Raw genomic sequence first — 25,662 nt, forward strand, 5'->3', positions numbered from 1 at the left:
GGTGACATTAAAATGTAGCTTAACAGTGTAGGTTTTGTTCAATGATAGCGTTCTCACCAGTAGGTTCGAGGTGTTAACCCTACTCCAGGTTGACACAATCCGAGTTATTTGTTTCCAGGTGAAATATTAAACTGAGGCCTATTTGTTCAGATAGAATCCTCACTTAAGGAAGTGGAGTTTACCTGTGCTCAGGAATTGCCTTCAGGATCCGAGGTCCATCAGAGGTCCCTTTTTTTGGATATGACACCGATACAAGCAGATACTCTGGTCTGTCAGCATTCTAGTAACTTCTCCCTCCGTGATACCCTGGTCTACTCCTCCATCATGCCCAACTCTTTATTCCCTTCCCAAGGCATCTTCCCTTGCAATTGCGGAAGGTGCAACACCTGCCCCTTTACCCCATCACCAGTGGAGTCTCCAAATACCACATTCAGATTAAGCAGTGTTTCACTTGCACCGCCGTCAATTTGGCCGACTGTATTCGCTGCTCCCAATGTAGTCTCTTCTACATTGGGGAGACTAAACATAGAGTGGGTAACCATTTGGCAGAACACCTTTGCTCAGTCTGTAAGCATGAACCCAACCTTCCACTTGCCATTGGAACTCAGCTCCTTGTTCTCATGTCCACATGTTCATCCTTGGCCTGATGTAATGCTCCAGTGAAGCCCAAAACAAGCTGGGGGAGCAGGATCCCGTCTTCCGGTTAGGTAGGTTACAACCTCGGAACTCAACATGGAGCTCAACAGCTTTAGGTTTTGACGTTTCACCTCTATGTTAAACACACTTTTTTAATACTCCATACATGTGTTGCCTCAATGCAACACCCTTTCCCCCTCTTACACCAGGTCATCTGTCTTAAAGTTGCGACTTTTCGTTGCAGTTTCTACAGTTCTGACACATTTTCCCTCCTTTCGGTTCTGGTGAAGAGTCAAAGGACTCGCAATGTAGACTCTGTTTCTCTCCTGCTGCCCGACCTGCTGAGTTTTTCCAGCATCCTCTGTTCTTGACTCTGGTTACGAGGGTTGCCAACACTCCCGGAATGTCCAGGTGCCTCCAGGAATTGGATCTAACATCCCGGTGGCCATAGAATTCCTTCTGGGAGATTTTAAACCACAACATCAGTGGCGAAGGGAGCAGGCACAAAGACTGAACTTGCTGTCCATGTTTGTTTGGTCTGTGCCATGTTTAATGCAGGGAGGTGACACCACTGCGCATGTCTGGGGCCTATCGCTGTGCCCTCTCAGTTCTCCGCTATCTTTGAGAAGTTCTAGCAGGCTGCTGATTGGACACAGCCTGTTAGCTTCCGAAAGTGGAACATCCTAGCTCTGCAATTCTGATTGGTTACAGCAGCTCTCCAGCCCAGGGACTTTTCAATGATTCAGGGCAGTGGGAGCTGGGAATTTCCAGGTAGGAACCGGATTCTCCCTTACCCAAATTAGGGAAGGTGGCTCACCTTCAGAATAACGTGCACTCATCCTGCTAACGGTCTTTAGGCAGGGAGATATTTCGGACAGAGATGATCCCTCGGGTTGGCATTTTCAAGCATTCCCAGACCCGCTTCCACCATGTGCCCAGCTTTCTGTTATATTACTTTGCAGATATCTCCTGGAATGTGCCCAGCCAGACTTGGCAACCTTACTGCTCACCCACCTCAGCATCCTTCTCATGATGGTGACAAATGGCGACAGGCACTGGGCCTGTGTAAATGGGGCAGTCAGTAAGTGATCCAAAATCATTTTCAGACTGTACTTTTACACTTGGCAATTGGAGTTGACATTAGCCCATATTATTAATGAAGCATTTGAAGTATGTGGTTTTCCTGGTATTTTTATAGACAATCTCTCTTACTGCAACTTAATAATGAGAAGACAAAAACATAGAAATAATGGTGTTTCAAATTTACAACCAATTAAGTACTTTTTGATGTGGAGGATAGTTAATTTACACAGCAACATCCCACTGACAGCACGGTAATAAAGGTTCGTGAAGTGACAGTGCGGACTGTGGAAAATTAAAATGAAAACCTGGTGTCATGCTTGCGGATGAAGGGTCACTCACCTGAAGCGTTAACTCTGTCTCTCTTGCCGCATGTGTTGCCTGACCTGCTGAGCACTCCCAGCATTTTCTGTATTTATTTGGTGTCATATATGTTTGTGTTTGGGGCGGAATGGTGGTGCAGTGGTTAGCACTGCTGCCTATGACGCTGAGGATCCCAGTTTTATCCCAGCCCCAGGTCACTGTCCGTGTGGAGTTTGCACATTCTCCTCATGTCTGCATGGGTCTCACCCCCGCAACCCAAAGATGTGCAGGGTAGGTGAATTGGCCACGCTAAATTGCTCCTTAATTGGAAAACAATAAGTGGGCAATCAACATTTTTAAAAAAAGGAACAGAAAATCCACCTCCTTTATTTTCTATAAGTAAGTCCTTTAAGAAACAATCAGGCAGTAACACACGCAGACATATTTTGTCTGTAGGAAGGCGTGTTAAATGGGCCAAGTCTGCTCTCACCTCCTGCACTAAGAGAAAAGTTTGCAAGATGTTAAATCAAACTGGAGCAAGCACCTGTCCTATTACATTACATAAGGTTCGATGGGGTAGATGTGGAGAAGCTGCTTTCACTCATGACGGAGACAAGAACCAGGGGCAATAACCATCAGGTATTCACTAATAAATCCAACAAGGGATTCAGGAGAAATGTCTTTACATAGCGAGTGATTACAGCTGTGATTCACTACCACAAGCCTCAGCTGTATTAAAGAGATGAGTAGATCAGTGCATGAGGATTAAAGGAATAGAAGGATCTATTCCTCTCAAGTCCTGAAAGACGTGCAGTTGGGTAATTTGGACATTCTGAATTCTCCCTCTGTGCACCTGAACAGGTGCCGGGATGTGGCAACTAGGGGCTTTTCACAGTAACTTCATTTCAGTGTTAATGTAAGCCTACTTGTGACAATAAAGATTATTATTATTATTGATGGGAATAGGATCCTCTGGAATATGGACAATTGTTTGATCTGTTCGACTCAATGATCTGTGTTTGCACTGTACATTTGAACTAATTTAGTATAATTACAGGGCGCTGTGGATGGGGCTAAAGAAAGAAGGCCATGAACGGCTGCCTAAATTATCCAAAGTAGTCAGCATATTTCAGAAAGTTTGAGCTGCATCTTTTCAGCACATGTGGTAATGGCGATCACCATTTGTCCAATGTTCAGGTTGCTCTGAGGTAACCAGTCATGAGGTAATTGATGGCAACACACATGAAGCAAAATCTCTGTGAGGCACACAACCAATATTAGGCATGGATCCAGTCACATTGTGGGACATGACGGTCCTCTGCTATTGGTAATGGGCACAGTAAGAAGTCTTACAACACCAAGTTAAAGTCCAACAGGTTTGATTCAAACACGAGCTTTCGGAGCGCAGCTCCTTCCTCGGGCGGCATCTCCACATCATTGGTAATGGGGGAATGGGACTGTCCTGTGTGCAGAGCATGACCCAGCAAAGGTAGACAGCAGGGATGGAGGAAGGGATGAATACTCTGGAAATCTTCTCTATTGCTTTTCAGAGTGGAAGTATGTCTGCCCAATATTGCCTCGCAGGGATATAGTGAACACTGCGCATTGTTATCTCGGCAAGCATTAAGCCTGAAGGCCTTTGACCTATTCTCATTTAATGTTCCTTACATGCTTATAGCAAGAGTTCCGTTTCAATTATGTTCCCAGTGCTTCCTGGGAGTTATCAATCATTCTCAAACTCAATAGCAGCAAATTGCTGCTCTGTACAGATACCAATTTTAAAAAGGATGACCATTTAAAAAAAATATAGATGATTTGATTTTTGTCATTCTCAGAATTCGAGTTTTATTTGCGATATAAATCAGCAACAAAGACAAATGTAATTATATTATTTGGTCTTTACATGGTGGGGTGCGGGGGTGGCGCATGGAGGATGCCTTTCTTTTGAAAACTCATAAGAACCGGTCAGGTTAACATAGCTTGTCTCGCAATTAATCCCGAGATGTTATTTGCCTGGAGTTTTTGCAGCTCTTCTGCCAAGGTTGGGGTGGATTAACAGGAGAATCCCCCAGAAATTCCCCCTCAGCAACTCGGGCAATGGAATATTCCCTCAGCATTATCCAGAGATGTCATCCCAGAGCGACCCATCAAATACTACAGTGGGGGTCAAACCCAAGACCTTCTAAATCTGCAGTCGGAATGTGACTGGCTGAGCCACTGTACGACACGAAAATAAGAAGGGAGGTCAATTATTGTTGAGGTGAATAATAAAGAAATCAGCTACCTTGACTGAACATCCAATTCCTGCTCCTGTGAACTGTGTTTCCAGTCAAAAACTCCTGAATCGAAGGCCGAGTTCTAAATCCACACCTCCAGATCTGTTTTTGTTTTACAAATCTTTAAGAATTTTGACTACATGCTCTGTCATAGATCTTCATCTCTTCTTCTATAATAAGGCCAATATGGAAAGAAAGAGGGAACTTGCATTTATATAGCAACTTTCATAACCTCAGGGTGTCCCATTGTGCTTTAATACCAATGAAGGTCATTTTAAGTGTCGTCACTGCTGCAAACAGAGCAGCTAATTTGTGCACAGCAAGCTCCCAGTAACAATGTGATCATGGCCATCTATTTTGATAAAGGTGGTGAGGGAAAATTGTTGTCAGGACGCCTGCTTCACTGTTTTTTTTCCCCACCCAACAGGGCAGTTGCGGCTTCATTCAAAAGGTAGCACCTCTGACAGTGCAGTAATCACTTAGTGCATTGAGTGTCAGTCTAAACGTTATGCTGAAGAGCTGGACTTACCGTATGGGGCCAGGAACAGGAAATGGGGCCTAGTTCTGGGTCACAACTGCACCCCCCCCCCCCCCCCCCCACCCCCGCTCCCACCTCCAGCGCCTGCTTTAGAAATACCCACCACAATCTTCAGTACTCCAGCCAATTAATGGGCCGAGAGCAGCCATGCAGTTTAATCAGGAGAGCTTATGGGAGGTTCTCCAGCCCTCAGTGATCTGGAGCTCCACTGGCTGAGGGAGGAGGTGGCTACATGAACATGGAGATGGCAAGGGATGAGTGAAAGTGAGTTGATTTTTGAGGACGGCCGGTGACTGCAAATGTGGGTCTGTGGCGTAGGAGGGTCTCCTGCATGATCCATCAGTGACGCTCACCCTGTCACCCATTACCACCCTGATTATAAGCTGCCCGCATTGTCCACTAGTAATTCCAATTGGTGCGGGAATAGTACCTTAAAAGGTCCTATTGACCTCCATTCGTTAGCCACTGCGTCTCAGCTATGTGACAAAATTGCTGACCCTGAGCCACCTTCACTCAAGATGGCTTATGGTCGGTGTCTTGGGAGGCAAACAGGCATGGTGGGGGGGGGGGGGGGGGGGGGGGGGGAGAGAGAGAGAGAGAGAGAGAGAGAGAGAGAGAGAGAGAGAGAGAGAGAGAAAGAGAGTGGGGGGGAGGGGGGGAGGGAGAGGTGTAGTGGAACCAAACTGCCAGCACACCCACCTCCAATCCCCACCCCGAACCAATTAAAAATCCAACCCCAAGTCTCTGAAGCTGGACTCAGACCCGAGTCCCCCCCCCCCCCCCCACCCCATCTAGAGAACCACCATGGACATCACCAAAAATGATGACTCATTAACATTTCAGAGTCAGCATCATTTCCATCTTTGAATGAGTTTGCGTCTGTCAGATAACATTTCTATTTGTTTTCTATCATATCTTGATTGTTTGATCAGTGTAACCATTACTCTTCTATATCCTTAGGTGACTTGTTCCTCTCCAATCACTGTCCATTTCAATAGAAATCACTTGATGCCTTTCATGCACCCATTCGTACTGTTGTTCTGGGTACATGAAACCTCTTGTCTCTTGCCACTGGTATCAGTCATGTATTTATATGATTAAGCAATCATTTTAAATCTTCCAAGACCCCTTCAAACATTATCATTTCACAGGAGATGAAATAAATCTGCATAATCAGTGGCCTCAGTGGGAGCGACTATTCTTAGCACTGCATTATGCAACTCAAATGTAGGTTTACTTGAACAGCAATACCATGAGGGTCAGTCCTGTCATCCCCGCTTACTCTCACAGGGCTGGATTTAATGGACCATGGTCCGCACCATCCCCCCGACCACCCTCCCACCCTCAGCTGAAGGATCGCAGACCCCCCTCCCGCCAGATGGCTACCCCTTCAGGAATGAAAGGCCAAATGGCCATTAATTGAGTTGAGCCCCACCTCAGAATGTTGCCCAGCCAATCAACAGCCTGAGGTTCTCCTGTACTGGCAGCACCACTGGGAGTGGTACCACTGCCTATATTGTAGCAAGGCTGAGAGGAAGTATGTGGCATTGGATGTAGCCTGACAGGTGAGTCTGGTGTCACACCAGGTGAGGGCCAGGGTAGAGAGGGAGGGGGACCTGGGGGAGGCTTACACCTTACGTGTGGTGGTGGTGGGGGTGGGGAGGGGGGGGGGGGGGGTGCAGGGATGGGGTGTGCCTCTGCTAGGCCTAGGGGGTCCATTAAGGAGCACCACCCCACCCGCTGCCAGCCAGTGCAGTCAAGGCTGGTCGCTGGCATGAACCTCTCCAACTGCTGGCAAACCTGAACGATGCCAGCTTTAATTGCCCAGCCTGATGCCCACCCTGCCACTAACAAAATTGCGGTGGGGAAGAGGCAGGAAGATAATGATGGGCACAGCGCCTATCTCCCCACCCCAGTCTTCAAATCTGCCGGAAGGGGAGCGTTAAATCCAGTCCATATTGCCATCCTAAAAACTCTTAACTGCTTTTCTTATCAATATCACAAACATCTTCTCATAATCTCACGCTAAGCATAACCTCTTCAGTTGACGACAGATGAATCTCATTTCCTGTGGAGATTTTAGTTCTCAGTGGAATGTAGATTTGTTGAGAATTATAAATTGATTATATCTTGAAATGTTCATCAAAGCTCCTTTACCGCCATATCTTTTAATCTAATTTTTCAATCTCCCATAACTCCACGTGATTGGCTTTATGTAAATCCAGGACACTGGCGAGGCTGTCCACAGTGAGACAACTTAAATTAACGCAATGATTGAAGTCTCCATGTCATAGGCACAGTGCCCAGTAGTTGGTGCAGGAACAATGGCCAAAATTTAACGATCTGGAGACAGGCAGCACACCCTTCCAGTTGAGCGTAAAGTCAGGCCTGATGACATCAGGTCGGGCCTGTTTTGTTACCTGTATGGCAGGTAAATGTGCTACTCAATTCAGTTACAGCAAAGGCTTTCAGAAGAAGGCTCAAAGTCTTCCAGAAGTTTTACATAAAGTTTATTGTTTAAGATAACTTAAATAACTGTGTGAGCCCTTACTTTAAGAACTGTACTCGTAGAAAGGTTATAACTTTTCTATACACTACAACTAGGGCTGACTACACTAGCAGCCCTGAGCTAAATCTCTGCCTTTGTTCTCCTCACAGTCTAATCAGCCAAAGCGCCTTGAGGGCTGCTTGCTTCCCCCTTTATACCCGCCACTGCTGCCCCCTAGTGGTCTTTCAATTTCCCATCAGTCCCTTCTGTACATATCCATGTAAAGATCACTAAAGGGCCCTCAACACCATCGCAACGAGAACGAACATTACAGGAGGCAAGAACCGGGAATATTGGAAAAACTCAGCAGGTCTGGCAGCATCTGTAAGGAGGTCCAGATGGCCAGCAAAGGGAGTGTGGATGGTACGGACCAGGGGAAGACACAACCTGGAGGGTTGAGTTTACAGGTTGCACATGGGATGAATGGTAGATAGGTGAAAAGGGGAATTCGGTAAAGAAATGGCTGATGATGCCCATCAGGTATCTACAGTCTCATGTGGAAGAGAAAGTCAAAGCCAACCATACCGGCAGCACGGTGACACACTGGTTAGCACTGCTGCCTCACAACTTCGGGGACCCGGTTTTGATTCTGGTCTTGGGTGACTGTGTGGAGTTTACACCTTCTCCCCATGTCTGCGTGGGTTTCCTCCGGGTGCGGAAGGATTAGGGCGGGTGAGTGCACATCTACAATGAGGAGGAACACTGAGTCAAAGTAGCTTCAACTCAGGCACAGAGGTGCAAAACATGATGCATGGCTCAGATGTTTTTGAACTTGTTGTGGTGGACGTCTTCCAACTAACCACAGGAGACCCAGGGACAGGTTACAATAGATTAGCCATGAGTCAAGAATAGAGGGAACTGCCCCAGAGAAATCTCCGAAGCAGCACTCTCCTCAGACAGTACTCACAGGGAGAGCACTCTCCACTCAGTCACAGACTCACACGGCTCATACAGTTCGTCGGTAAACAGAACATTATTGAAAACTCCGATCTTGTATTATTAAATCTTTCACCTGAAGCGAGAACCAGTTATCTCCTGCCAGCTAGAAATCGTCCGTTCTTCTAAAGAGTGAACAACCTTGCTGGTGAGTTCTGCTGAGGTTAGGTGCTTGGGGTGTGTAAAGTTCACTGGGATAGCAAAGTATTTAACTTGCATGTGCTTTTTGCTCTAAAGCAGGGGCATTAGCCCCAATCCTTTTTTACTAAATCTATTGATTGACCCTGATAATCACAAACCCTTGCACCTCACACACCTATACGATCCTCCGTTCCACTCGTGCAATTCACCTCCGTTGCTGAAGGTGAGTCCCTGGGATATTCATTACCCAAACATTAACTCTGGCCTCTCCTCTGCCCCCTGATCTACTGACCTGTGAGACCCAGCATGTCCTTCTCCATCTGGATTAGCACCGCCAGGGTGGGTACTTCACCACCTGCTAGGAGCTTCTCACAGGCATTATCGGTCCTCTTCTGTGCAGGTAATGGAAGATAAATCAGTCCAATAGCTGGGTGGACTAGCCACTCCGGTAGATCAACATCCACAATACATCCACAGGCCTGGCAAACCCCCTCCAGGCCCACCACATGCAGAACCTGCCTAGTTGTGGAGAAACTTTGACATTAAACCTCCTCAAATAACTTTGCAGAGCAGAAGTCATTCACCCTTTTTTCTGCACAGCCAGGTTCTATTGACAACTCAACCATAATGACTGGCTCTGCCTCATCCATCCAGGTTTCCTTGGTCAGATGTCCATGTCTTCTCTTACCACCCCACCATGGGTGGAGAACCTCGCGCTGTTCACTGACGGCCTGGAAGAGGCTTTGATGGGTCTGTGGGTTTTCCATATACGGGCAGCACTCCCTCAGTGCAACAACTCCCTCAGTACGGTGTTCCCTTGGTGCGCCTTTCCCTGGGTGCGGCGCTCGCTGGGTGCGGCGCTCCCTGGGTGCAGCAGTCTCTGGATGCAGCATTCCCTCATTGCAGTGTTCCCTCGGTTCTACAATGGAGTATCAGCCTGGATTACGTGCAGTGGTGTGAGACTGAAATTATGAAAAGTATGAATAAGGCAAGCACCTTATTTCCTCTCGTACAACTGATTTAATGAACACAGTAAAATTCACAATCTTTTTAAAATTACCAGTGTGTTAATGTACACAGAGGTTTCACAGGACTGGACCTTTCAGTAGAAGAGCAAAATACTGCGGATGCTGGAATTGGAAAGAGTAACAGGGAAAACTGGAAAATCTCAGCAGGTAGCAGGGTAGCATGGTGGTTTGCATAAATGCTTCACAGCTCCAGGGTCCCAGGTTTGATTCCCGGCTGGGTCACTGTCTGTGTGGAGTCTGCACGTCCTCCCCCTGTGTGCGTGGGTTTCCTCCGGGTGCTCCGGTTTCCTCCCACAGTCCAAAGATGTGCGGGTTAGGTGGATTGGCCATGCTAAATTGCCCGTAGTGTCCTAATAAAAGTAAGGTTAAGGGGGGGGTTGTTGGGTTACGGGTATAGGGTGGATACGTGGGTTTGAGTAGGGTGATCATGGCTCGGCACAACATTGAGGGCCGAAGGGCCTGTACTGTTCTATGTTCTATGTCTGGCAGCATCCTTCGGTCGAAACAGAGTTAACGGCCAGAATATTCCGTCCATTGTTGGCATTGGGATTCTCTGTTCTTTTCGGCAGCCCACCCCCGCGTGCATGTTTATAGATGGCATAGGGTGGCTTCAACGCGAAATCCTATCGATAGCGGCGGCAAGAGAGAATCCCACCGCCAGTGAACGGCGTTCCACGTCTGGCTCCGAGAAACATGCGGCTGGGAGGCCGGTTAATCCCGCCTCACGTTTCCAGTTCACCGGAGCTTTCTTCAGAACATGTTTCACCACATCTTTGCCGCGATATTGCCCAGCTCCCACTAATCACTGATCCAGCTGTTCCCCCCACCTTATATAGAAATCACATTTTACCCTTTCTTTAGTTCTGAAGAAAAGCCATACGAACATAAGAATTAGGAGCTGGAGTAGGCAATTCAGCCCTTCGAACCTGGCTAACCTAATCACGTGCTCAACTCGACTTTCCTGCCCGTTCTCCATGATGCTTCAACTCATTAATAATTAAAAATTTGTCTATCCCCTCCTCAAATGTTCTCACTGTCCCGGCATCCACTCAAGACATTAGCTCTGTTTTGTTTCCTGACGGATGCTGCCAGACCTGCTGCGATTTTCCAGCTTTTTTCTCTGCTTTTCCTTCAAGAGAAAAATGGCTGAAATGTTCATCTCTCATTTAGTTGTGAATTGTCAATCATTGACAAAAGCTCTGAGGTTAATTTAAATCAGCGAGACAAAGCAGTCGACGGAGACCATCGGATCAGCAAACATCACAATTCTACCCAAATCTGTTTCCTTAAGGGCAAAGTCACAGTTGTGAAATCTTCAACTGACCCAGATTCATGACCCGGTGAATGTTGATCAACAGCAGCAGAAGACTCAGCCATACAGCTGTCACAGGCTAGTGTAACTGGCCTTCGAATTGACTGGGATTGTTTGTTGACTTGTGGAGCACTAAACTTACTTTCAATATTGACAACATGGCTCTGCTGTGGAACATCTCTCATAGGTAAATAATTGACTGCTGAGGAGGGTCTGATTGGCTACCAGGATAGCTAGCCATCAATGAGTGCTACAGGTTTAGAATTGGAGAGCGTCTTTAGCTGTGACAGTTCAATAGCTGTGTCACTATCCATCCAGTAATGGACATAATGGACGTCCCCAAGTGGAACAATGCAACTCAAGTGGATAAAAACTGTCAGTTCTATTTTATATTTTACTTAATGCTCAGTCCCTCGTTCCAGAAAAAAATATGCTGGAATAATTCAGAGCAGACTGTGGGGGAGTTGAAGGCAAATAGCAACTATAGTATTCAGTGCAGTGAGATGATCAGCATTTCCCCTGCCCATGCTGTTTTTCTTAACCCATCGTCTATCGATTCAGTTGGTGCTTCAAGTTTGTTTCTTTGCCACATGATGTCTTGCTAACGAACGAGAGTGCCTGTACTTGTCAGCTTCTCTGAAAAAAGACACAATATTACCTCGCTCTCATATGAAGGTAATCTAGAAGTCGTTACCACATGCAGTAGTTGAAATGACTATCTAGGGCGTATTTCAGGGAAATTAATAAACACATAAGGGGGAACAAATAGAAGTTATGCTGATAGATTGGCATAAATTAGGGTAAAAGAGGCTCATATGGGGCATTAACACCAGTGTAGGGCAGGTGGGCAGAATGGGCTGCTTCTATGCTATGGGTTTTATTATATTCTATATAATTACCAATGATTTGGTTGGGAGGGAAAGGACATCAGCAGGTTTAGAAACAGAAGAAGTCCAGCTTTTTCTCAGTGATTAGCCCACTTTACCAACCTCACATCATATCCCTCCATCCATTAGCCCACTCAAAATGCATCCAATTGTCCCTCAAAATCAATTAGACTCCTTCCATGCTCGTGAGTCTGATAAACTGGGACATTCTTACCTGTGATGTGTCATATTCCTGGGTTCTTTCATCTCATTGTGGTACATTTGCGACTTTAACAATACAGCTTTGCTCCCAGGGAATGGTCCAGTTTGGTTTGCACAAAAGTTACTAAACAGAAACAAGTCACTGAGTCCAATTAGTCTGTTCGTTCATTCTTCTACTACCCGAGCAACCTGTCCCAGAATCTAGACATTAGGCAGAATTTGCTTAATTTTCATTGCAGTTCTAGGTGTGTTAAGGGGGAGAAAGGTGCTGCGGAATTCGGCAATGACCATTGTCACTTGTTTCTTCAACCTCAGCATATTTTCTTGTATCAACACCACCAGATACCATAAGCATCCTGCGAAATATGGGAGTGTGTGTTTTAGTGAGGCAACAACAATGGAACAACATCTTTATCAACTTAACAATTCAGGATCCTAACAACACCAGCAGTAAGCAGAGCAAAATCAGCCTTAATACTTTTGCTTGTTCAGTTCTGATGCTCCTATTGCTCTTTCATTGAGCCATAAACCAGGAAAGATGGTCATTCAGCTGATCATGCCTGACTCAGTCCAGCAAAAGACATATCCAATTAGTCCCAAAGTCCTAACAATTCCCCAATTTTTTTTCATCCTGGGATATCTATCTCTTGTTAACTTTGTTGGAATGTGTCTTTAAGGGAGCTCTGAGGAAGAGTCACACGGACTCGAAATGTTAAACTCTGTTTCCCTCCCCACAGATGCTGCCTGATCTGCTCAGATATTCCAGCATTTTCTGTCGTTCTTTCAGATTTCCAGCAGCCGCAGTATCTTACTTTTATTACCACCTTCTTTTGGATTCGGTCGGAAGTCTTCGAATTTGTTCACCCCGCCACTACTGCCAGCGAGAACGGAGAATTTGGCGCCCAACCAAAACTCCATTCACTGCAGCCAGACTGGAGTATCCAGGCTGCGGTCGATGTCAGAGAATTTCGGCCCTCCTGTATGTTTCCAACGGGATACCAGATGGTCATTCTTATTGCTTGAGGCTACCCATTGTATGTGGCCTGTTTGTATGAGTGCCTGGCTCTTTGTAGCTGCCCCATATTAACATAGAAAATAGGAGCAGGAGAAGGCCATTCGGCCCTTTGAGCCTGCTCCGCCATTCATTCTGATCGTGGCTCATCAGCCAACTCAGTAGCCTAATCCCACTTTTCTTTCTTAACCTTTGATCTCCTTTGCCCTAATTACTATATCTAAACAGCATCTTGAAAACATATGGGGCAGGCATGGTAGCACAGTGGTTAGCACTGCTGCCTCACAGCTCCAGGGACCCGGGTTCAATTCCGGCCTCGGGTGTCTGTGTGGAGTTTGCACTTTCTCCCTCTGTCTGCGTGGGTTTCCTCCGGGTGCTACGGTTTCCTCCCACAGTCCAAAGATGTGCAGGTTCGGTGGATTGGCCATGCTAAATTGCCCTTTAGTGTCTGAAAGGTTATGTCGAGTTATTGGGTTTATGAGGACAGGGTGGAGGCATGGGCTTAAGTAGGGTGCTCTTTTCAAGGGCCGGTGCAGACCAATGGGCCAAATGGCTTCCTCCTGCACCGTAAATTCTAAGAAATTGAACAAAAAAGCGATCTCAGAATGTTGTCTTCAACTACTTCCAGCGGTAGCAAATTCCACATGCCGACTACTCCGACCGACGTGGGGCAGCACGGTAGCATGGTGGTTAGCATCAATGCTTCACAGCTCCAGGGTCCCAGGTTCGATTCCCGGCTGGGTCACTGTCTGTGTGGAGTCTGCACGTCCTCCCCGTGTGTGCGTGGGTTTCCTCCGGGTGCTCCGGTTTCCTCCCACAGTCCAAAGATGTGCAGGTTAGGTGGATTGGCAATGGGGGGTTGTTGGGTTATGGGTATAGGGTGGATACGTGGGTTTGAGTAGGGTGATCATTGCTCGGCACAACATCGAGGGCCAAAGGGCCTGTTCTGTGCTGTACTGTTCTATGTTCTATGTACTCTCTGGGTGAAATGATTTCTCCTGATCTCTGTACTAAATGGTCTACACTATATCTTCAGACTTTGACCCTGGTTCAGGACACCCCTGTCATCGGAACAACTTTCCTGTATCTTCCCTGTCTAGTTCTGTTCGAATTCTATAGATTTCTGAGATCCCCCCTCATTCTTCTGAATTTCAACAAATACAATCCGTTTTTCGTCAAATATTTTTTATTGAATTAGCAAATATAAACAATAACATACAAATTGACAAGATATACACATATATCATTTTTATAAATATAATTTATGTAAAAAACGAATCAAGGACGGCACGGTGGCGTAGTGGTTGGCACTGCTGCCTACGGCACTGAGGACCGGGGTTCGATCATGGTCCAGGGTCACTGTCCGTGTGGAATTTGCACATTCTCCCCGTGTCTGTGTGGTTTTCACCCCCCCCAACCCAAAGATGTGCAGGTTACATGGATTGGCCATGCTAAATTGTCCCTTAATTGGAAAAAAATAATTACGTATTCTAAATTAATGTTTAAAAACGAATCAAGAGTACAAAAGTGATTAACGAGTTCCATGGAACAAGAAACCCCTATGAGTAAACTTATGCCTATATCTGAACTAACCCCTTATAACTCAACCCCTCTAACTCTCAAACGTGTCCAGGTCTTCAAAGAATGAAATGAATGGCTACCACCTTTGGTAGAACCTCCCAACCGAGCCCCGGATGGTATACTTTATCTTTTCCAAATGCAAAACTGATATTGTGGGCGCAATCTACCAGCTGTTCTCGACGATGGGATATTCCGGTCCACGCCGGCACATGGGTTTCCCGGCGACGAGGGGTGCGGTCACCTTGAAATTCCATTGCCAACGCCAGGGTCAGTAAATCCCACCAGTGGGCCACCTCTGCCACTCTTAAATGCATGCCGGGCTGGTCGGTAAATCCCATCCCATATCTTCCACCCATGCAGATGCTTTAGGCGGTGAGGGAGATCTCCAGTTAAGTACCATTCACCTCCTGGCTGTTAAGGAAGTAAAGGCAAGAACATCCGCTCCTGTTCCCGAATGGAATGATGGGGAATCTGAAACTCCAAATGTTGCAACCAGTGGGCAACTGGGTTAACTGTAAAATCTTGGCTATTATGTTGAAGAAGGAAACCCAGTATGCAGGAAACCTCAGTAGGCACAGATCCTAGCACCTCCACCCATTCCTCGTATATTCTATCCAAAGGGGCCAGGATCCGAAGGTAGAATGAGGTTGTACTAGTTTGAGATAGACCCTCTCCTCTGCTGTGCGAAGGCCAAGAACTTTTCCAACAGAGAAGAAGGAAGAAAATAACTTATATGAAAGGACCCGAATTTGAATGAGTCGATAAAAGGTTGGAGCCAGTCAGACTGTATCTGTCCATGAGTTTTTCAAGGCTGACAAAGCTTCCATCCAGAAATAAGTCCCCAAAGTGCACCAGACTTCCCATTCTCCAGGACCTGAACAATGGATCCAAGCTCGAAGACACAAAGAGGTGGTTGTTGCATATCGGAACAAGAGAAGGTTGAAATGCTGCCGGAAATGTTTCCAAACCCTGACGGAGGAGATCAGCACAGGGCTGGAGGAAACACCGACAGGGAAGAAGGGCAGTAATTATGGCATTTAGGGAGAAGGCTGCAGAGCACGACCGAGCCTCCATTTTACTCCAGTTCGATCCAGGGTCACTAAGCCACTGCAGGATTTCATAAATGCAAAACTTTGAAACCAGTTAACATTTAACTTAAATTTTAACTTTATCAGCTGAACAATGACATAAAGCTACCTCAACTTTTATAAGTTTATTGCAATAAAATATATTTTCTCACTTAAACACAATGGTTCTGTCTATTTGCAACGGAGAGGGAGGGAAGAGTGGAGGAAGGAGGGAAGAGGGGGAAGGGGAGGGTTTTGATAATTGTTAATTGACAAGCTCAACATCTGAAAGCAGCAGCTGCTGAATCACAGTGTCCTGGCACACATCTCCTCTGATATCATTTTGGTATGTCCTTTGGCAGTAGACTCTTAGGGATGGGAGATTAATTTTCTGCAATACCTGTCAGACAGAAAGTTCACATTAGCTTACAGGAGGCTTGCATATGTCAACTAATGCATTAATCTTTGTTAAAACATTTGAAGTAATCACTGAGACGGACATTACATCAGGAAGACTCCAAATTATTCAGCTTAAAATGCATTGCAAAATCCAAATGTACTTTACCTCTGAATCTGCTGACAGAACAGGCATGCTAACATTAGTGTCCTGGAAGGAAGCAATAGCACCACTATCGAGGCCATGGTCATCCAAAACCAACTCTGCTGGGCTGTCAGAGTCCCGACTGCCAAAGCAAACTTTCTTCACCCAGCTCAAGAAAGGATGTGGAACAAGAGGAGGACAAAGGGAGCTATTCAAAAACTCCTTGTAGGCTTACCTCAGGAAATGGAACATAGACATCAATGCCTAGGAGACCTTTGCCCAGAGGTGACCTACTAGGGAGGAACTTCGTGATTGAAGGGTCACAATTCTTCGAGAATACCTGATGGCAAGGGGATACCCGGAAAAGGAACCTGAGAAAGGAATACCCATGATTTAGCGTCCAAGGACCAATTCCACCTTTTGAAAACTCCTGCCAAGTGAGCGATTGAAAATGACCTCTAGGATCGGGCTCATTAGCCATGCAATGACCCACAGAATCTGTAACCAGTAACACTGAGTATCTTAAGTGGACACTTATACTCGTTAGCGAGTGGGGCACGGTAGCACAGTGGTTAGCACTGCTGTCTCACAGTGCCAGGGACCTGTATTCATTTCCGACCTTAGATCACAGACTGTGTGGAGTTTGTATGTTCTCCGTGGGTTTCTTCCAGCTGCTCAGGTTTCCTCCTTGAGTCAAAAGATGCACAGGGTATGTGGATTGGCCATGCTAAATTGTCCCTTAGTGTCCAGGGATATGAAGGGATTGCAGGGATAGGGTGGGACATGGATAGGTGCAGAATCAATGCGCCAAATGGCCTCCTTCTGCACTGTAGGGATTCTATGATTATTCCATTATAGTTCCTTTAATGGAATTAACATTTTCCTGCCAAAGCAAAGGGAAATCATTCTTTCACCTTCTGTGACTTCAACCTCATATTACACAGGAAAGTATCCTATTCATGGAATTAACAGCCTCATGACAAACCAAAGTTAAAAATATATATAGATCTTCCTTTCATTTTATTAGCAGTTTAAACATATTTATAAGCGCTAAACACTAATAATATGAAACATTAACCTACTAACGAGGACCCCCAGATCTCTCTGCAGCGGAGCACCCCAAAGTCTCTCCACATTTAGATAATAGGTTCCCTTCCCATTTTCCTGACCAAAATGCTTGGCCTCACACTTATCATGTTAAACTCCATCTGCCACATTTTGGCCCACTCACCGAACCTATCTATATCAGTTTGTAAAGTTCTCATTTCCTCATTGCAACTTACTGACCCATTTATTTTTGTGTCATCTGCAAATTTGACTGTAGAACCTTCTATCCTTCTATCCAAGTAGGTTATACAGATGTAAATAGCTGGGGCCAAAGGACCGAATCCTGTGGTACCCCGCTAGCTACATCGTGCCATCCAGAAAAAGACCTGTTTATCCTGACTCTCTGTCTTCTGTCCATCGGCCTGACCTCTATCCAAGCTAATAATTTACCCCAACCCCATGTGATCTAACCTTGTGAAATAACCTTCAGCAAGGCACCTTACCAAACGCCTTCTGGGGGTCCAGATATACTACATCTACAGGATCCCCATAATCCACTTTGCTTATTACATCTTTGAAGAACTCAAGCAAATTAGTCAAACACGATTTGCCTTCATAAAACCATGCTAACTCAGATGGATAGCGTTTTGACTTTACAAATGTCCTGATATTACTTCCTTGATAATTGATTCTAACAATTTCCCAACAACAGATGTTAAACTAACTGGTCTGTAATTTCCTACATTCTGCCTCCCTCCCTTACATGAATATTTTCCAATCCAATGGAACCTTTCCCGTGTCCAGGGAATTTTGGAATATTTTAACTAATGGATCCACTATCTCCGCTTGGTGGAATGGACAATAAATATTGACCTGGCCATTGAAGTCCACACCCCGTGAAGAATAATTCCAAAAATCTCCTCAGCCTCACCTTGGTGATAATTATTTCAATAAAATAGCACTTCCCTCCCACCAATGCAAATGAGATTCCAACACTTTGCCATTCATTGATGGCACTTGTGTGGTTCCACATCAACAGCCATTGAACTCAATGGGTGGGTCAGATTGCCTGATGCCCCATTGATCTTCAACCCACTTCATCCCATCAACTACTGTTACTCCCATGAACTACCATTATTCACTCACATACTACTATTATTACTCACATACACTATCATTACTCCCATTCACTCCCACTCCTATTACACCGATCAACTCTCATCACACTCATTCATTTCCATCACCCTGCTCGCTACCATTCCACCTCCAGCTCCATTAACTCTCTGAGCCCCAACAAGTTGATATCAAAATTCTCATCTTAAAATCCTCATTGGCCTTGCTTAACGTAGAACGATTAGGTCTTCCGACATCACCTTTCCGACTCCTTCCATTTTTGCAAAATTTTCCCCTTTAAAATATCGTATTGGTTCCCCACTCTCTCGCTCTCGCCCCCTTTCTCTTTGTGCTCAGTGTCTGCTTTCCCAGTGTTAATGTGAAACTCTATGAGACGTTTCCTAAACATGAGAAGAAGTTTGTGGTCATTGTTGCTTTTTACACCATTCAGAATAGCCTTGGGAAATTGCAATCAGGAGGAGGATGAAAACGCAGAAGGGTCCATCTCGTGACCTCTCCAAAGTGAATCGTAATTCAAAGCGATTAAAAGAAGTTGGGACTGAAAAAGCAGAAGCGGGTTTACACTACACGACCATCACATTATCTTACATTATGAAGAAGGACAGTTCTTGACGGGCTGCTGAAGGTGAAGAAAGAATCTGCTGTACATTCCATTACATTTACTGCTGTGTAAATTCCCACCAACACCCTGGAGCCCTCTATTTGGGCAGCAGGCGATTTTATAATCCATTTATCTCTGAGTTGGAAAGTATATTTTGCACGCAATGACACAGAGTGTAAATACATGTATTCTGAGACATATCAGGCAGGATTCTCCGACCCCCCCGCCGGATTCTCCGGCGCCGGTTTTTCAGCGGGTGCGGGAATTGTGCCGTGCCGATCGGGGGCTGTTGGCAGCGGCACCCCGGTGATTCTCCGGCCCGCGGTGGGCCGAGTGGGCGCCCGTTTTCAGTGGGTCCCGCCGGCGTGAAATACAACAGGTCCGTAGCGGCGGGACCTGGCTCTGCGGGCGGCCTGCAGAGTATATGGGGGGGGGGGTGCGCGGGGGGATCTGGACCCAGGGGGGGCCCCCATGGTGGCCTGGCCCGCGATCGGGGGGGGGGGGGGGGCACTTTTTCCAACTGTGACGGTTGGTGCAACGGTCTGCCATGACCGACGCAGAGAAGAACCCCCCTGCGCATGCGCTAGTATGATGGCAGCACACGCTGGCGCTCCTGGACATGCACCAACTCGCGCCGGCTGGCGAGGCCCTTTGCCGCCGGTTGGTGCGCCGCCAAGCCATTCGGTGCCAGCTGGCGCGGCTCCAACCCCGCCGGCGCTGGCCCAGCCCCTGAAGGTGCAGAGGATTCCGCACCTCCTGGGCGGCCCGGAGCCGGAGTGGTTCACGCCACTCCCTGGCGCCGGTACGGCCAGCCCTGCCGGTTAGGGGAGAATCCCGCCCATCAACTCCATACTCCCAGAGTGCCTTGATCCACTGAAATGCACCTAACGCCACAACAGGTCCACTGCAGACGCCATGCCTCTACACTCATCCCTGGAGCATCTCAACAACAAGGACACCTACTTTCATTGACTACGGCTCCTCCTTCAACCATAAACCCAGCCAAGCTCATATCCAAACTCCCAAAACCTTGGACTCGGCTCCTCCATCTGCAACTGGATCCTTGGCTTCCTCACCCACAGATAAAAATGAGGTGTCAACCTGGTGAAGCTACAACACAGGACTACTTGCATGCCAAACAGCCTAAGCAGCAAGTAGTAGGCTGAGCTATGCAATACTGCAGCAATTGATATTATTTAATCTTTGCAATCCTGCCACATTCAGTCATGCATGGTGGTGGACAACTTGACAACGATAGGAAGAGGCTCCACAAATATCCCATCCTCAATGATGGGAGAGCCCAGCACATCAGTGCAAAAGATCGGTCTGGCACATTTGCTGCAACTTTCAGACAGAAGTGCTGAGTGGAAGATCCTTGTCGGCCTCCTCAGCAGGTCCCCAGCCTCAATTACCTGCCTTCAGCCAATACGATTCACTCCATGTGATATCAAGAAATGGTTGAAGTTACTTGATACTGCAAAGGCTATGGGCCCTGGCAACATTCCTGCAGTAGTACTGAACACTTGTGCTCCAGAACTTGCCGCGCCCGTAGCCAAGTTGTTCGCTCTGACCAAGTTCCAGTACCACTGCAATACTGGCATCTTTCTGGCCATTACGGTCACTCATCTCCTGACCTCATTGCAGCCTTGGTCGAACCATGCACAAAGGAACTGAACGTTAGAGGTGAGGTGAAAGTGACTTCCCTTGACATCAACGTCGCATTTGACCGAATGTGGCATCCAAGGAGCCCCAGGAAAACTGGAGTCAATGGAGGATCAGAGGGAAAACTCTCCACTGGTTGGATTTATACAAAGCACAAAGGAAGATAGTTGTGGTTGCTGGACATCACCTCAGAATCCAACCATTACGGCAAAAGTTCTTCAGGGTAGTGTCCAAGGCCCAACCATCTCCAGTTGCTTCATTAATGATCTTCTCTCCATCCTAAGGTCATAATTGGGGATATTCACTGATGATTCCATAATGTTCAGCACCATTCACAAACATTCACTCCCTCCACTCCGACCTACAGTCGCAGCAGTTCGTACCATCTATGAAATGCACTGCAGGAACTCACTAAGGTTCCTTAGGTAACACCATTTTGAAGGACAAGAGCAGCAGATACCTGGAAACACCATCCCAACCTTAGTCATTGAACTCCAGAATGTGGATGACACTCGTGTGCGGGTTCACTCAGAAACTGAAATAATGAGCCTTACACTAAATACCTGGAAGACTAGGATGCTCCGTGCAACCAGCACCCACAGCAAAACACTCCCCCCGCCCCACCAAATAGATTCAGATCAACACCAAGATCCTGGAAAACGTGGACCATTTTCTGCACCTTGGGAAACTCCACTCGATGAAGACAGACATCGATGATGAAATTCATCGTCACCTCCAATGTGGCAGCTCAGTCTTCAGCCAACTGGGGAAAATAATGTACTGTTCAATAAAATTATCACCAGAAGTACTGCAGAACGCATGTGTGTGAGTGAGGTTCTACAAACCATTGATTCACTGACGTTAAGTGTTTGAGGTTCATCACATGGGATTCTGTCTGTGAGCAGATTAGGGAGAATGTAAAAAGCAACACTTGTTGACCTGAAACAGAAGACTAGTCTGAGACCCAGGAGACTGGAAACAATATTAATCTGGGGAGCCATGTGATCTGACTCGTTTTTATTTACCTTACTTGTTAACTGTTATTCCCACCAGGGCTTGCAAAAGGCCAAACCTGATTTGCCAATTTTCCTTTCACTTTAAAGCCGTCCCATCAAAACTTGGCTCTGCGCCAATTTTTGATCAGGCAGCTGCTGTGCGGAGAATAGTAGGTATGATTCCAGCTCTGCCAATTCAGTTCATCAGGCAACGACATTCCGACTGGGGAGCACGTGTGGAAAGTAAGGCTTGACTTCCTGTCCAGGATTCACCTAGATTTGTGAAGTACCCTGTCAGTTGGTCCAGGCTTGCCAATATTAGTGTCACATTGAGAAGTGACTTCACTCATATGTCAACATCTCCATGTTATCGTCAAGGCAGGGATTTGTAACATATCCATAAGATATTTTCTAATCCGTTATTTTGCTTCACATTGATGTTGTTTAAAGGTCTCATGTTTCCTCATTACAACAATGACTGCACTTCAAAAGTACGTCATTGACCGTAGGGTCTTTGAAGCTTCTGGGGATTGTGGAAGGCGCTATATAAATGTGACATCTTTTTTCGATAAGAAACCAATGACTGTATTTTATAAATTTAAGTTACTGGACAAATGATCAAAAAGTAGCAATATGCAGCTATCCAGGTACAGGTACACTTCTCGAGGGAGTACCATGTGGCAGAGGTCGCATGTCTCTGACAAGCCAGGTGAGATATATAGTACAGTAAGAAGTCTTACAACACCAGGTTAAAGTCTAACATGTTAATTTTAAATCACTAGCTTTCGGAGCGCAGCTCCTTCATCAGGGAAGTGAACCTGAGGAAGGAGCTGCGCTCCAAAAGCTCGTGATTCCAAATTAACCTGTTAGACTTTAACCTGGTGTTGTAAGACTTCTTACTGTACCCACCCCAGTCCAACGCCAGTATTTCCACATCATGGATATATAGTAATTATTGCACTTCAAAACACAACATTCTGAACACACACAATTGTTGTGTTTGGTCCCTTGTACTTTAAGATGAACTCACCAAACACTTTGATCAGCCCAAACAAGATCCTTTTATTGTGTCTCAAACAGTAGGATAGCAATCTGATACAGAGCATTTTACTGTGGGATCATATTTCTCCTCTCGAACTTGCAACTTCTCTGACCTGTAATATGTACGTCTTAACACCCTCTACCTTGTGTTCTTCTGCAGATGGACGGATTAGCCTGTCTTTATAAACAGGTCCCCGGTCACATGACCTTGGTCTTGAAACCGCATGGTGTGTCTGTACCGCCACCTGCTGGTTGGAGGTCTCACACCATCCAACTGTTATATGGCTCATGGGAATATCACCCCAATCATTACAACACAATGCATAAACTGACTCCTCAAACCTCCCTGAGCGCCACTAGTCTCTGCTCAGATTTGGATGGTCACAGATTACTGAGACACAACAGGTTTGAGAACGCTCATCACACTCTTTAACAAATTATAGCCAACAAACGTCAATCTTTGAAAGTGCTCATGATAATTTGAAAGCTCAGCAAAGTTGGCACCATAGTCTTCATGTCTGTGGAATCCTGTAAATGAAGTGCACGGCAATGTGGTGTGAAAACAGAAGAACAGGAGATCCAAAGTGTTATATCAAGAGTAAGCAAATGTCATTTTGTCTCTCTGAAGTGTGGATGTGGTGAAAAGACACTTTTATATTGAGCATTGCATTGCTGAGGAGATGAGGGATAATGTGAATTTGCATTTACACAGCAAATCAGTCATCGCCTCGTAACACCATGATGCTCTCAAGCGTTTTACAGCCAATGATGTGCTTTTTGGAGTGTTGTCACTGTTACAGTCTAGAACAAAGAACAAAGAAAATTACAGTACAGGAACAGGCCCTTCAGCCCTCCCAGCCTGCGTCGATCCAGATCCTTTATCTAAACCTGTCGCCTATTTTCCAAGGATCTACTTCCCTCTGTTCTCCACCCATTCATATATCTGTCTCGATGCATCTTAAATGATGCTATCGTGCCCGCCTCTACCACCTCCGCTGGCAAAGCATTCCAGGCACCCACCACCCTCTGCTTAAAAAACTTCCCACGCACATCTCCCTTAAACTTTCCCCCTCTCACCTTGAAATTGTGACCCCTTGTAATTGACACCCCCACTCTTGGGAAAAGCTTGTTGCTATCCACCCTGTCCATACCTCTCATAATTTTGTAGACCTCAATCAGGTCCCCCCTCAACCTCCATCTTTCCAATGAAAACAATCCTAATCTACTCCATAAGACCATAAGACCATGACCATAAGACATAGGAGTGGAAGTAAGGCCATTCGGCCCATCGAGTCCACTCCGCCATTCAATCATGGCTGATGGGCATTTCAACTCCACCTACCAGCATTCTCCCCGTAGCCCTTAATTCCTCGCGACGTCAAGAATTTATCTATCTCTGCCTTGAAGCCATTTAGCGTCCCGGCCTCCACTGCACTCCGCGGCAATGAATTCCACAGGCCCACCACTCTCTGGCTGAAGAAATGTCTCCGCATTTCTGTTCTGAATTTACCCCCTCTAATTCTAAGGCTGTGCCCACGGGTCCTCGTCTCCTCGCCTAACGGAAACAGTTTCTTTGCGTCCACCCTTTCTAAGCCATGTATTATCTTGTAAGTTTCTATTAGATCTCCCCTTAACCTTCTAAACTCCAATGAATACAATCCCAGGATCCTCAGCCGTTCATCATATGTTAGACCCGCCATTCCAGGGATCATCCGTGTGAATCTCCGCTGGACACGCTCCAGTGCCAGTATGTCCTTCCTGAGATGTGGGGCCCAAAACTGGACACAGTACTCCAAATGGGGCCTAACCAGAGCCTTATAAAGGCTCAGTAGCACATCGCTGCTTTTATATTCCAACCCTCTTGAGATAAATGACAACATTGCATTCGCTTTCTTAATCACAGATTCAACCTGCATGTTTACCTTTAGGGAATCCTCGACTAGCACTCCCAGATCCCTTTGTACTTTGGCATTATGAATTTTCTCACCGTTTAGAAAGTAGTCTATGCTTGGATTCTTTTTTCCAAAGTGCAAGACCTCACATTTTCTCACGTTGAATTGCATCAGCCATTTCCTGCACCACTCTCCCAAACTGTCTAGATCCTTCTGCAGCCTCCCCACTTCCTCAGCACTACCTGCCTGACCACCTAACTTCGTATCATCGGCAAACTTCGCTAGAATGCCCCCAGTCCCTTCATCCAGATCATTAATATATATGGTGAACAGCTGTGGCCCCAACACTGAACCCTGCGGGACACCGCTGGTCACCGGCTGCCATTCCGAAAAAGAACCTTTTATCCCAACTCTCTGCCTTCTGTCAGACAGCCAATCCTCAACCCATGCCAGTAGCTCACCTCGAACACCATGGGCACTCAACCTTTCTTCATAGCTAGCACCCTCCATACCAGGCAACGTCCTGGTGAACCTCCTCTGCGCCCTCTCTAAAGCATCCACATCCTTCTGGGAATGTGACGACCAGAACTGCATGCAGTATTCCAAATGTGGCCTAACCAAAGTCCTATACAACTGTAACATGACCTGCCGACTTTTGTACTCAATACCCCGTCCAATGAAGGCAAGCATGCTGCATGCCTTCTTGACCATTCTATCGACCTGCGTTGCCACCTACAGGGTACAATGGACCTGAACTCCCAGATCTCTCTGCACATCAATTTCCCCAGGACTCTTCCATTGACCGTATAGTCCGCTCTTGAATTAGATCTTCCAAAATGCATCACCTCGCATTTGATTGGATTGAACTCCATCTGCCATTTCTCTGCCCAACTCTCCAATCTATCTATATTTTGCTGTATTCTCTGACAGTCCTCCTCGCTATCTGCAACTCCACCAATCTTAGTATCATCTGCAAACTTGCTCATCAGATCACCTATACCTTCCTCCAGATCATTTATGCATATAACAAACAACAGTGGTCCGAGCACGGATCCCTGTGGAACACCACTAGTCATCTTTCTCCATTTTGAGACACTCCCTTCCACCACTACTCTCTATCTCCTGTTGCCCAGCTCATACAACTTCACTTTTTCCATCAACCTGCCATGGGAAACTTTATCAAATGCCTTACTGAAGTCCATG

Source organism: Scyliorhinus canicula, chromosome 19 (genome assembly GCF_902713615.1).
Source record: "Scyliorhinus canicula chromosome 19, sScyCan1.1, whole genome shotgun sequence".
NCBI classification, from domain to species: domain Eukaryota; kingdom Metazoa; phylum Chordata; class Chondrichthyes; order Carcharhiniformes; family Scyliorhinidae; genus Scyliorhinus; species Scyliorhinus canicula.